Below are 14,733 nucleotides of genomic sequence, written 5' to 3' on the forward strand. Positions count from 1 at the left end.
CATCCCATTGTGATAAGAGAAAATGCTTTGAATAATTTCAGTGATTTTAAATTTATAAAGACCTGTTTTGTGCCCCAGCATATGATCTATCCTGGAGAATGTTTCATGAGTACCAGAGAAGAACATTTATCTTTGTGCTTTGGAGTATAATGACCTATATATGTCTATTAGGTCTAATTCATTTATTAAATTATTTAACTTCTCTATTTCCTTGTTGATCTTCTGTCTAGTTATTCTATTTATAAAGGAGATGGTGTATTGAAGTCTCCTACTATTATTGTTGAAACATCTATCACTCCCTTCAGCTTTGCCAATGTGTGTCTCATGTGCTTTGTAACTGCTTGATTGAGAGCATAAACATTTATGATTATTATATCTTCTTGGTGAATTGTCCCTTTAATTAATATATAGTGTCCTTCTTTGTCTCTTATGATGTCTTTACACTTAATGTCTATTTTGTCCGACATTAGTATAGCTACTCCTGCTTTCTTTTGGTTACAATTTGCATGGAAAATCTTTTTCCATCCTCTCACTTTCTATCTGCTTATATCCTTTTGTCTAAGATGAGTCTCTTGTAAACAACATATAGCTGGATTATGCTTCTTAATCCTTTCTGCCAATCTGTATCTTTAAATTGGTAAATTTAATCCAATTAACATTAATATTCAAAATTATTACTGAAAAGGCGTTTCTTGATTTCACCATCTTATGTTTTTCATTTTATTTGTCAGACCTATATATTCTTTTCCCTCTTTCTCTTTGTATTATTTAAATTGCCCTTTGTGGTACTCTTCAACTGTGCCCTCCTCCAAACCTTCTTCTCCTGACTTTTTTTTTTTCAGCTGGCAAAACTCCTTTTCATATTTCTTGTAGGGCTGGTCTCTTGTTGACAAATTCTTTCAGGACTTCTTTGTCTCTGAAAATTTTAATATCTCCTTCAATTTTAAAGGACAATTTGGCTGGGTACAGAATTCTTGGCTGGAAGTCTTTCTCTTTCAGGATCTTGAACATATCATACCCCTGCCTTCTTGCCTTTAGGTTGCTAGTTGAGTAGTCTGAACTCAGTCTTATTTGGTTTCCATTGTATGTAGTAGAGTGTTTTTCTTTCACTGCTTTCAGGATTTTCTGCTTCTCTTCAACATTTGACAGACTGATTAGTATGTGTCTTGGGGAAGGCCTGTTTGGATTTAATCTGTTTGAAATCATTGGGTTTCTTTGACTTGTATGTTTATTTCTTTATGAGGGTTGGGAAGTTTCCCCCATCATATCCACAACTGCTCTTCCTAGCCCTTCACTCCTCTCCTTTCCTCCGAGGACACTAATGATCCTTGTATTTGTGCGCTTTGTTTTGTCTATCATTTCCCTGAGATCCAATTCAATTTTTTCCATCTTTTTTGCCATTTACTGTTTTGAATCTTCAAAGTTCAGTTATCCTGTCCTCTCTATTACTTATTTTTCCTTCTGTCTCTTCAAATCTGGTTGTGTGCCTCTAGTATGTTTTTTATTTGGTCAACAGAGTTTTTAATCTCTATAAAACCTGTTATTTTTCTATTTATTCTTTCAAATTCCTTTTTATGCTCTTCTACTATCTTCTTGATCTCCTTTATGTCATTTGCTATCCCATTTAGTTTATTAAGTAGAATTGTATGAACCTCTTTGATTAATTGTCCCAATGCCTGTGTCTCCTCAGGTGTTTTAATTTGGTCATTAGGCAGGGCAATACTTGTCTGCATTGTGATATGCTTAGTGATCTTCTGCTGTCTTTGTGGCATGTAAATATCTTGATTGATTTACTTTCGGAGTCGATTTTTTTCAGTAGTCTAAGGCCTTGTGTTTGTGGATGGTTGTACAGCAGGGAGCAGGGCACGGGGTGGAACACGTAGTACAGTGATTTGTTTCAGGGCGGGTATGGGTGCAGGTTTGGGTTGTTATGCTGATGCTTTGAACGTGAGCACCCAGTGGCCTGGGAGGATATAGCTGTGTGGGTGCACTGGCCTGGGGGCTCTAACTCTGGTGTGTGCTGGTCTAAGGTAGGCGACCCTGTGTGTGTAGAGCTGTGGCAGCAGGTTGGCCTTATGCCTTCATTGATTGAGGGCAGATGTGACCCGGCTGCACAGGTCAGCACTTTCTCAGAGCTGGGAAGTGAAGCTGAGGGCCATGCACATGCGCGGTTCTAGGACTGCTGTAATGTGCGGTTCCCAGAGCTGAATGACATGATTTGGGGCGCATGCGCATGTGTGCACCCAGGAGCTCCATAAACAGATGTGCAGAGCTCAGGTGGGGTGGGGTTGGGGTGAGGCTGTGTGACTGTATGGGCAGGGGGCTGAGGTAGCCTGGGTATGGAGGTGAGTGCCCGCAACCTGTATGCGCTGGCAACTGCCTGCAGGAAACAGGGAGGGGAAGGTAGTGCTTGGGAGGGGTGCACGAGAGGTGGGTTGGGCTGCACTTGGAGTGGAGTGGGGGCAAGTGTGTGCACTGGGGGCTGGTGGGGCGGGGGTGCCTGGAGCGGGGGTTGGGGAATGGGAGCGACTGATGGGGTTCGTGCGTGGAGTGTGGGGTGAGTCATCAGTCCTGGGGCCGCACTGGTGAGGGGTAGTGTGCCCAAGGAACACACCTGGCTTACTTCCTAGTCCCCAGCTCCAGTCTGTGCACTCCCACCCCAGGCTCCAGCCCTCTGCCTTTCAGTTCCTCGGCCTCCACAACCAGGGCTGTCCCATCTGTGCAGAAGGCTCTCCCAGGTCAGCTGCACTTCCGAATTGCTGACTCCGTCACTCTCCTGTTCCTTCTGTAACTTTTCCATGGAGCAGGGCTAAGCTCAAGCTACTCTATTCAGCATCTTCCCAGAAGTCCCATGATTAATTTTTATTATCTTCTGTTCTTGTGCCTCCCACTCAATATTTAAATTTTTATGATGGACAATCTGATGGGCCTAATTTGGACATCCAGGCAATCCCTTGAGTTTTAGTCTGACTAAGATGACGTTCCTACAAAGAAAGGTTAATAAAGGGTCTTTATTGACAAAAATTGGTGGAGGAGTTTTGCTGAGAAGGTATAAACAACAGATGTGCCCACACTACATTTCGTGAACAGTGATGCTATAATTGTCCACCTAAACATGGTAATTCTGAAGTAAAGAAAAGTGCCAGTGGCTTGCACACACAGTTAGACATGTAGATGTCCTTTAGAAACTAGGCTGCTGCATCTGTGATCTAAGTTTACTAGAAAATTAGTAAGACTGAATAGTTTTGTGGGCTGTGTTGATTTCTTTTTTTTTTAATTAGAGAATTTGTAGGTTTACAGAAAAATTATGTATAAAATGCAAAGTTCCTATTACTGACACCTTGCATTAGTGTAGTGCATTTGCTACAACTCATGGAAGAACATTTTAATAATGGTACTATTATCCATAGCCTATTGTTTACAACAGGGTTCACCGTTTGTGTTGTGCAGTCCTATATCTGTTTTTAAAGTTTTATTATGGTAACATATATACAACTTAAAATCTCCCCTTTCAACCACATTCAAATATACATTCCAGTACTGTTAATTATATTCACAATGTTGTGCTGCCATAATTTCTTAATAAGAATTGGAGTGAGTTGCTCTTATTTGGCTTGGGCAGGCTGGCTAAGTAACCTTGGGTAAGTTATTCTGTATTTCTGAGTACAGTTAGATAATTTTAAAAAATGGGGATATTGATACCAATGTTTCTAATAAGTTGGTCTTAAGATTAAATAAATTAATGCGTCTTCAGTTCTTAAAGCAATTCTAGGCTATAATAATTGTTCAACTAATTTTAGCTACCACCATTATGGTTATAGGGGTTACATATTAACTTGACCAATGCATCACATACTTCTTATTTATACCCAAACTCATTTATAATTTATTAATTTGCATTTGAACCATGTCTAAATGCACCAATGATCCCATATAAATATTAGTCCTCCAGTATCTGGTTTAATGTTATTCTTTACCCTGTATTGCCTTCTTGGAAAAATACAATGTTAACATACACTCCTTTGAATTTTCTGTTAATCTATAACTGCTTCTGGGCATAGAATGAGTAAGAATGGTTTCTTACCACCCCATATGTCATGAGACTCCTTCTATGTGTCTGATCTTATATCCCATGAAATGTTTTTGTCTCTGACTCCTGTATTTGGCCCTTGTAATTTTCACCTGATTGTGGAGCGAGTCTTGTGGTTCTCAGAGTTGCTGCCACCAGAGTTGCTGTCCCTACTTTAAGTAAGTTCTCAATAAACTTAATGATGCAGTTGGTGCCTGGTGCTAGAACCTCCTTACCTGCGGGCCCAGGTCAGAACAGTATGTCTGTGAATATTTGAAGGAGTGAGGGGAATGGAAAAGGTTGCACTTATTTCCAAGACATTTGCAAAGTTAAATTTGTAGGGTTTCATGCTAATGATAGGGATGTACTGCTTCAATTCGATCAAATTAAATGCTGAAAATAAAAGGTTTAAATTAAAAAGAAAAAAAAGGTTAAAATTCGCCAGTATACAGTATTCAGGGATTCAAGAGTACCCTTGAATGGCCAGAAATTTGGTTTATTTCTTCTTTTATTATCAAGGAATTAAATTTGTGCAGTTCTAGATATAGCTTGTTTGGGGTCCTCATAATTCTTTTGTGAACTACAGAAATAGGAAAATAGAAAAGAAAGAAGAATATGTAGAGTTTCTCTTTTTTGTAAATACAATCTACATTGTTTAAGATTTAGATTTGCGTCCTTGTGAAATGAAAAGGCCACCCTGGCCTATTTGTGCAAGGCAGAATTGAGAGCATACCAAAGAAACTAATATATATTGAATTTATAAAGTCTTTATAAAAGTATTTCTCATTTTTATGAGCACATTGCTCAACACCCATAGTACGGTAGATGTCAAATGATGTATTAAATCTCCTTAAATGTTTTGAGCCAAAATGTCTTGTCTTTTCCTAAATTAGAGATCTGAGTTCAATAGTTCTGAAACTGAAATGTGCATAAAAATTTGATGTGTGTATATATAAAATTCAGGCTCTTGTATTCCTCTACATATACTCCCATACTGTAAATCTACAGAGGGCCCTTGTAATTTGCTCTTAAAGAAATCCACATGATTTTGATATAGTTTGCCCACGGGTCCCACTTTGAGAAACACTGCCATAGGAATTAGGGCTTCACTCTGATATCAGTATCTAGATGATGAGGAGGATTTACAAGTAGCCTACTTATAACTCCTCTCCCAATCAACATTCTATGATTTTCCCTAATGGGGAGATCAGTGGTAAAGAAGAACCAAAGCCTTTTATATGTTACTCTGAACTGATTTTGTATTTAAATTTGAATTCGAGTGTCTGATACTTAAACTATATATCCACAAACCTCATTTCCATTGGCCACTGTGGGGGTTCTGCAAGAAAAGAATTCCAGGGTCAAATGGGTTTGTATGTGATAACACTTTGTCATTTTTTGAGAGCTACACACACACGCACACACACAAACAATGTATAGCGTTGTTTTAATAAGTCCTCTCAAGACTGTGAGTGGGTCTTCTTAATAAGGGAACGTGAATATCTTGTAGATATTGTTCTTCACAGCAAATTTTTGGGAATACTACTTTAGATAATACTATGAAGGAGTATTATAGAGAAATTCAGCTCTACCTTGTTCTCCTTCTAAACTTATTAAATTCTGAGAATTCTAACTGCTGCTTTGATCTATAATCCCTCTCTTTGGAGTGTTTAAAGCCAACATGGAATAACATTAGGCAGAGATGGCAGTGACATTCGTAGTTCAGAGGAAGCTGTCTTCCAAACTACATCTTATTTCAGGGACTAAAAGCTATTTCTTTAAGTAAAGCCACTTCTGTGACATGAGCAAGTATTTAAGATGTCCCCTCAAATACCTCCTTTTAAAAAACTTGGAAATAAAGTCAGGTAAGCAGTTGTGAGTAAAAATAAAGAATTCAGTAGAGAGGATGAAATCAAAGATATGCAAAGTCACATTGGTAAAACAAGCTTCATAACCATGTTTGAAGAAAGACTTGTTTTATTTTTAATCATAGCATCCCAGGAAACAATGAGCAGCAAAGCAATCCTCAGCATGCACAGATGTAGACAGGAGAGAGGATATCCTGACCAATGATGAGTAATACCTCCCACTAAGTCTACCTTCTTATAGGTAAAGAATAATGCCTCAGTGTGAGACAAGCAACATATGATCACCTGAATTCCCTGTACAGAGTCCTGGGATATTAAGTCCTCTTCTGGTTTAGTTTCCATGTAGTTTCTGTAGAGAAAGCGTATCCTGATTATCACAATGTGTGCATTCTCGCCAGAATGAAGTCACAATTCTCATGGTACATGAATAAATTGCTATTCTGATTTATATCCCAGTCTTTCATTAATTTAATTTTGAGTAGATTAGCATCCTTAAGTCTGCTTAACTCTGAGCAACTGCACAATTGATTTTCTGGGCCAAACGTTTTTAAGGCAAAACCTAGATTAGATTCTATCCGGGGAGCAGGGAGGTTCTTTGGTAAACCATTGCAAAATATATTCTGGGAAAAACCAGAATAAAAAAAGTTTGCTATTTGCTTCTTTTCAAAATGCCACATATTGAATATAAAGACTTGCATGAGAACATCAGCACTATTTCTCGTGAAGATATTTTTGTTGTTTCAAGAAGAAAATTTAGTTCTAACCATTTGGTGTTAGTTATATGGTTAACAGGCACTATAGAAGGGATTATTTTCTTGAAAATTGGTGTCTCCCTTTATTGTTTTATCTCAGAACTTTGATGAAATAAGGGAATAAAAGGAACTTGCATTGGGCAAACATCTTATACTCTATCCTTATATCTTGCAAATGTAATTTCCAGTTTTCCTCATCTAGAATCAATAGGTTGAACTTGGCTCATTCATGCATTCCAACTGAAATCTGTTAAGACTTAACTAGCATAGCTAAGTATTCAACTTAGAAGTTTTTCTAGTTTCTTGTTTTTTTTCACCCAGGAAAAAAATATGTAGTTATTAGAGACAATTGTAAGGTGAATTAAATTGTGCAAACTTTTTATATCTCCAACAGTGAGTTCTTTCATTGGAGATTTTCTAAGTGAGACAAGAAGCCTTTTTCTGCATTATTTTTGCTCTAATCCCAAAACTGAGATATTATAAAACTTAAAAGATTTTAAATACAAGTTACAAAAATATTAACTTTTCATATTTTCTAGGAATTAGTAAAAACTCACATAAAAGTTTAAAAACGGCCTTTATCCTCTCACTCATGTCCATTGAAAGACTATATCTTTTGTGCATATTTAATCTCTCTTTTCTTAATATCTTCTATTTAAATTTTTGAACATTATTGAAAAAAATAAAAGAGGAATATCTGCCTTATTTAATTTCCTTGACAAAGCATCTGAAAATTGAGCAATGGAGGCTCCACTCTCCTCCATTCTCTTAGCTGAATTAATGATAAATATCAACAGAGTAATAATTAGCACCAGTAGCTATGAGATTTGCCTATAGAGTAATGTAAATTAACCAATACCCAGCAAATTGCTCTACTACTTTAATTAGAAGAGCTTTATAGCTATTCCCAAAAGGCAGGAGTCCATTCCATCTCCTCTACTTCTCACCTATTTTCTGGAAGGATAATTTGAATTTTTCATGTCAAAATGCAGATTTGTTTTTTCTTTATGCCATATTGTAAGCAACTGGATTTAAGTGACAAATGAAAATTGTTTGAGTCAACATCTATTTCCATATTTCTTCAAAAAACAGATTAAAACCAAAGCTTAAAATCAGATTTTGTCAGAATTATTTAATTTTCCATAATGAGATAAAATACCTGGAATGCTTCGCTAATTGATAATTTCAATTTCCAAAATGGTATCTTTCGTGGCGTCTAATCTAGCATGGCTTCATTTTTACTGCATAAAATCACTACCCTTTTGGGCAGTGCAATGAAGTCTCAGTGGCAGAATTCTTGCCTGCCATGCTGGAGACCCAGGTTCGATTCCCAGTGCCTGCCCATGCAAAACAAACAAACAAAAATCGCTACCCTTTTAAGAAGTGAGGAAATAATAAAGCGCAATGATTAAACTACAGAAATAATTAATAATTCATATTATTAATATTAATACTTATATTAATAATTCATATAGAAAGCAATCATGAATTTGAAGTGCATTTATTTAGTTTAATATGTATCACAAAATGCTTTTATTGAGTCGAACAAGCTTTAGGTCTGAGTATACAGACTAGGAATATATTAGTGGACCATGATTTTAAAAAGTTACGTAAGGAGACATGTAATTATTTGATTAATCACATTATCACTTAATGATAAGGCCTCTGGGGGGAAGGGGCTGGTGCTTTGTAAAAACTGATGTAGAAGGGTGTGACCAGATCATGGTCTGTAGGAGAAAACCACCTTTCATAGACTTTAGGTACAGGGAGAATTATAGCATATATGACCTTTAGACCATATTAGTAGATTTGGAGTAATCCTCAAAAAGCAATATGAAGCCATCATAGGTTTTTAAGCATGGAATCAACAAAGCAATCTGGCCATATTTTCCCTCACATTTTGTTATGAAATAATTTAAATATCCAGGAAAGTTAAAATTATTGTGCAGTAACTCCGAAATACCTACCACTTTGATTTTATAATTGTTAACATTCTGCAATACTTGTTTTCCATCTTATTTTTGGAACGGTTTTTAAAAATTGAGTTACAGTTTAGATTCAGTAACATTTTTGCTCTTTTGGTAAACAGTTCTGTGAACTTTGAGAAAGCATAGACTCACGTACCCACCACTACAATTGAAGACGTGAATAGTTCAATCTTACTTTTAGTGCATTTACTGATATCAGTACCCTCCACCCTAAAGAGTTTCAGCACATTATCATTAATTAGAGTTCAGAACTTATATAATGTTATTTATATTTTTGAAGGAAAATATACATACAGTGAAGTGCATGTCATAATGTTCTATGAATTTCGACAAAAGCATAAACCTACGCAACCCAAACCTCTATCAAGATAGAACATTTCCATTAGTCCGAAATTTTCCTTCTGCTCTTTTGAAGTCAATTCCTGTTCCCACTCCCTCCTTTCCAGAGACATTCTTCTGATTCTTTTTCACCATAGATGGGTTTTGCTTATTTTAGAATTTTGGGTAAATAGGGTCATAATATGTGCACTCACTTATGCAAGGATTTGTTCAATCAGAGTATTTTTGAGATTCAGATATGTTGGGTGTAGCACTGGTTATTTGCTGAGTAGAATTCCATTAAGTAAATATATCAGTTTGTTTATATATCCTCCTATTGATGGATAACTGAGCTGTTTTTTTTTTTTTTTATGTTTGATTTTGGCTACGATGAATAAAACTTCCATGAACATTCTCAGACATATATTTTTGTAGACATTTTCATTTCCCTTAGGTAAATATCTAGGAATGGAATTTGTAGGTCATGGGGTTAAGTATATGCTGAGTTTTAGTTTTATAAAGCCAGATCTTATTCCAAAGAAGTTGTCTAGAATACTATTCTTAAAAGTCATGCTGCCTGTAAAGTTGAGAATGACTTAGAAATAGGTAAAATAGATAAGGGAAGATGAACTGTAATGCTGGGACTTAGTAGGGTCCAGTGGAAATAGAGATAAGTGAATATAGTTATGTTGTATTTAGGAGATAGAACACTAAGACTTTATAGTAGATAGGATTTGAGGGGAGAGAGGTGGCTTAGTCAAGTTTCAGGTAGGAGTAAATAGATGATGGTGGTATGATTTGCCAAGGTGGAGAGTACTGATAGGGCACCAGGGTTAGAAGAAAAGTCCTGAGCTTTACTTTGGACGTTTTTAGTTTGATGTGACCATTCTCACTCTTAGACTCCTGATTAACTGATTTGTGACAATTTACATATTGTCAGGACCAGAAACAAATATAATATGGCCCATTATGGTAAGCAGCAAATAAGACTTATGGTTTGTAAATTTACACTGCTTTACCCTTCCCTTGAGCAAAAGTACTAAATAGTATATCTTCACTTATCACTTACTCTTAAAAAAAAACAGATTTCCATTGACATTTCTTTATATTTAAAGTTTTACTAAATATTAAAAATATAACATTGCTAAATTATATTTCTTTCAATAGCATAGAATTTATGAATTTATTTGAAAAAATCAGCACTTTTACTGGACAAAGATATGATTTATTACAAAAGCCTAATTAGGATAAATGAGGGATATGATATAGTATAATATTTCCACAGATGGTTGAAATCACTTTGGGAAAAACTTGGATTCAAGTTCATCTATCTAAACAGCTTAAAATAATTTTGGTAGAAATGAAGAGAATTAAGTTACCAGCACTTTAAAACATTACATTTTTAATTCAACACCAATAAAATTTATAATATTGCTGTTACTACATAACTAAAATTTTCTAACCAATAAATTCTTAAAAAATAATTTTTGAAGCTTTTTTAATTTGTATTTTGCTAAAAATATAATATGGCAGCATACTGTTGATGAGGATTTTAATTTAATCAATTTTAGGCATGACTGTAGCCAGTAAAACACTTCCAATTTAGCCATCCTTGAAACAAGACAGTGAAATTTTTAATAATTACAAAAGTAATATGAGCGATATCAAAAAATATAGACACTCTTTCTACATAGATGAAAGAAATAAGGAATTTATTATTTTAATCATGTTTTTATAATTTAAAGTTTTATAAATATTGAAAAAACAATTCAAATGTCTGCATTGGTAATCCTCAATTTTATGTTACACCGTCTAACATAGTAATGTAAAATAATAAGAGCTGTCATTAAAATGTAATTAAAGATTCACATTTCATGCCACACTGTCGACAAGCCTCATTTTGCTTAATTATATACAAATTTTCAGGACCATCTGCTTTCAGGAGGGCTTTTCATTTCTGGGAGGTCAATGAAAGGAATATAAAAAAAAAAACAAAAGTTTTTCTAACTGCCTTGTCTAGAATTCTTTTTTTTTTTCTGAAGAATGACCAGCTCTTCCTTTAATGCTTGTTATTTCATTTTTTTTCAGCATTTAACAGGCAGTGGCCAAGTCTGACTAGATGATAAAAATGGAGTCTTATTTAAACAAATAAAATTTAAGTAACTGCAAAAGCTGATATATGGAAACAGTAAATTTGTTTTTTGACCATCAAAGTCTCCTGTATGTCCTTCTTAACAAAATTAAATAAAGATATTATGCTTTAGTGACTCATTGTTTCCTACTTGCTAATGCTAAGTCCAGGAATATATGAATTTTGATTAGAATGAGTGCATTAATTTTCTAATGACATTCATGAATATATGTAATTTTAAAAAACAAAGAACATTAAATGGATTATTATTTACAGGAATTGACCTTGAGAGAAGCTCTCTGGCTTTAAGCACACTTGAGATTTATTGGCAATCAGAAAGTAAATATTGACAAATTTACTAAATTACACATCATAGTTTTCCTTCAAGTTTCTCAAACTAACTCATTTCTTATGGACATGCAACATAAGACAATCTTTAAGACTCAGGTTTTAGAGCATAATTGCCTTGGTTTGAGCCTTACCACTATCATTTACTAAAAATGACCTTAGGCAAGTTACTTAATCTCTCTATAACTCAATTTCCTCATCTATAAAATAAAAAATAAGAGCAACACCTAATTGCTAAAGTTGTTAGAAAGAGTAAGGACAAGTAAAGAGGTAGCTTCATGAAAGAGATGAAGGCTTGAGCTAATGTAGTAACCTTGGTCAGAATAGAAATCAGACACAACAGAAATAGATTGATTGAATAGACAAGTGGACAACATACACATCATATATAAAAATAGAACTCTAACCCACAATTTGTGGTCAATAGTCCAGGAGGCCAAATCAGAACCCCTGGAGTAATCAGCCCCAAGTGATCAGGACTTAATAACTGTTAGGTCTCCTAATATTTGCTCCCGGTTTCAACTTAGGATCAATTAGAGAAATTCGAATATGTTCCAAGCAAATAATATAGAATGCTACACTTCTAATTAGCACAGCTCCTGCTTCCCGATACCAACAACCTTCAATAAGGACAAACCAAAAGACTTCCACATTTCCTATTATAAAGGCTTACATTCTCCTGCTTGCCTTTGAGTCTCTGTCAATTGTAGGTGATGATAGCTAACTTTTCTTGCTATCGAGACCTTAACAACCATCTTATTTGGGTAGTCTTCATTTATTTCCACAATCTTTTACAGGTGGAATTGACAAGCCTTAGTTGCAGATTTGGTGCTGCTGAAATTTGTTGATATCAGCTGATGTCAAGACACTTGAGAAGACATCCCTCCTTTTGACTTGGGGATAATTATATATGTATCACTGCAGAGATGACATAGACTGTTCAGCAGGGTCTTGTATTTATCATGGGCACGAGTGGCGGGGAGGAAGGGATCACCTCCTCAGCCTTCTTCTCTGGAGATACTTCTAAGGCTGCATGCTGAATTAGAGTGTGCACAGTGGGGTGCTCAGTATGGAACTCAAGAAAGGACTGCAGATGAGCTGGGACAATAGATTGAAGTGAATTAGAATATATGTGGCTTCTCAAGCATGGGAATCTATACATAAGAGAGTGAAAAAACTTGGGGTGGTGTGAGGAGTAAGTGGGTAGTGTTAGTCAATGCACTTCAAAAATGGACTTGAAAAAGAATCAGCTCCTGGTGGTGCAAGTGTAGTTAAGTGGTAGAATTCTCATCTGCCATGCAGGAGACTTGGGTTAAATTCCCAGCCCATGCACTTCCAACCACTCCTCCCGCCCCCCCCCCAAAAAAAATCAACAAATGGTGCTGCAATAACATGACAGTCACATGGAAAAAGGATGAAATATGAACCCCACCATACAGCACACACAAAAAAAATGAATCAATTCCTTAAAACCATGCACTCTGCTAAGCACTGGTGGTACAATACAAAATATGATAAAATACTAGGAATTAGCATGTAGTCCTAGGGATAGACATATAATTGAAATTACAATACAATATTGTAAGTGCGTGAATAAAAACCTGTAGAGGGTGCTAAAAGAGTTTATACCATGAATCACACATTCAATTTACTTATACGTTCTTCTACATCATCTTATTTATGAGGAAAATGGTGTGTTTAGAGAAAAAACTGACTATATGCATGCAGTATTTAATTTTAGGTGCCAATATCTTTTTAATGTGGTCAATACATTTTGTCAATATTTCTTTCACAATGTCCTAAATTGCACCATACTTAACTTGCCTGTCTTTTAAATACCACTCCAGTTCTCCTTCTCTCCTCTCTCTGTTTTTAAATGAATAAAATATTCATTTCTAGTAAAAATGATCCCTCTTTCCATTGTACTTTGAGTCATTTCTCCTCTCAATTTTGAAAGGACTTTGATCTTTTAGAAATTCATTCTTAGTTCTGCAATATTGTTATCCCTATATAAACTAGAACATTACAAACAGCCTATAAATGTTCTTTAATATCTACCACTTTTGAAATAAAATATAGTCTTGACTCCAACTCTCTTTTCCCACTATTTCCCTTTACTCAGGCCACTATTCACAGACAAACTTCTCAAAACTTGTCTCCACAGTGAGTCCATTTATTGACCTTTCATTCACTCCTCAACCCTCTTATAAATAACCTCTGCTTTATTACTTGTCCACTAAATCTGTTCCGGTCAGGATCACCAATGATTCCCTTTATGTCAAATCCAATGGGAACTAGTCAACAACTTTTGATATAGTTTGTCACTTTTTCCTTTAAAGAACTTGAAATGTCAGGTTCCTCTCCAGTATAAATTTTACCTTGGTGCTTACATTCATTTCTATGGCTTCAACCATCATTTGATGATATATAAATTTATATCTGTAGTCCATTTCTCTCTTTTAGACTCACTTAGTATCCATATAACCAGTTTTACTTGGCTGTCTTGCAAATATATACTTTGTGTATGCTACATGGTGGGGGTCAAATTTCGTTCTTTTTCCATGTGATTGTCCTATTTATGCAGCACCATTTGTTGAAAAAAATTTTTTTGGCTGGGAAGTGAACCCAGGTCTCCCACATGGCAGGTGAGAATTCTACCATTGAACTTCCCTCACCCCCAAGTTCTTACTAATATTGTAAACGTAACATACCCCAAATTAAACTTTTAATTTCTACTGGTAATCTCTTCCCCAAATATTTTCTTACCAAAAGGGCAAGACCATCCCTCTCTTTTAATCAGAAACTTGGAAGTCATTTTCAATTATTCCCTCACCTTCCCGACTCTTATTCCTCACCCAATTCACAAAGCCTATTAATTCATACCTTCAAAACATATTTAAAATCTGTCTACTTTTCTCCATTTCCACCACTACATTCCAGTCTAACCCATCATTTCTCACCTTGACATTATGGTCTCTCATTTTCTCTCTTGCCACCTTCAAATCAATTCAATCTATTTCCACATAGTGATAATACTGATATTTTTAAAACATAAAGTTTGTCATTTTACTTCCCCACATTAAATCTTTCAATGAGTCTCCATTTTATTTAGACTAAAACATTTTGGGCCTAAAAAAGCATAGCCCGCCACTTTTTTTTTTTTTCCGGGGGATGTTGCAGACCTGTGAGTGGCAAGTCTACGAGGCTCCTGAAACGCTGGAGGGAGTGAATAAAACTCCCTGGGTTCAAATAACATTCT

This window comes from Tamandua tetradactyla, chromosome 1, assembly GCF_023851605.1.
Source record: "Tamandua tetradactyla isolate mTamTet1 chromosome 1, mTamTet1.pri, whole genome shotgun sequence".
NCBI lineage: Eukaryota > Metazoa > Chordata > Mammalia > Pilosa > Myrmecophagidae > Tamandua > Tamandua tetradactyla.